This window comes from Rhinoraja longicauda, chromosome 11 (genome assembly GCF_053455715.1).
Source record: "Rhinoraja longicauda isolate Sanriku21f chromosome 11, sRhiLon1.1, whole genome shotgun sequence".
Taxonomy (NCBI): Eukaryota; Metazoa; Chordata; class Chondrichthyes; order Rajiformes; family Arhynchobatidae; genus Rhinoraja; species Rhinoraja longicauda.
The window spans coordinates 55,869,514-55,870,183 of record NC_135963.1 but is presented as its reverse complement, the minus strand read 5'-3'; positions in this window follow the sequence as shown (position 1 = coordinate 55,870,183).

The following is a 670-nucleotide window of genomic DNA, read 5'->3' as shown; positions in this document are numbered from 1 at the left end:
CCACCGCGGGTGCCTGCGGGACTTTAACATCGCAGGGCCCGCGATCCCTTTGCCAGGGATCGACCTCTGAGCTCTACCGTGAGAGCCTGCGGACTTTAACATCGCAGAGCCCGCCGTCTCTGGTCAGAGACAGAATTCAGGAACTCCAAACCGCAGGAGCTTCGATCGTTCCGACGCGGGGGCTTCGACTGCCGGCTGCGGGAGCTTCGATCGCCCCGACGGATGGTTCGACTGCCCCGGCCGCGAGAGAAAAATGAGGGAAGAAGATTGGACTTTATTGCTTTCCATCACAGTGAGGAATCCGCAGCGGTGGCTGTTTATGTTAACTTTTGTGTAGTTGTGTGTCCTGTCGCTTTTTTTGGTATGGCTGTATGGTAATTTGCATATCACTGTGCCTTAATTGGTACACATGACAATAAAAGACCTTTGAAACCTTTGGATAGTGGGGAAAATGAGTGCACATCAGGGTCAGGAAAGAGGGAGGGTGGGGGTATGGAAGAGGAGAAACAAACGGCATACAGGTGCTGCCACCTAATGATATAGGCTGAATATTTCCTCATTTTTCTTTAAAATTACCTGATGGTTTTCTTTGAAACAAGCTTCTTATTGACACTATGAAGTTAATTTGTTCAAATTGAAAATAACATTCATACTTCATTCTCCATAGAAA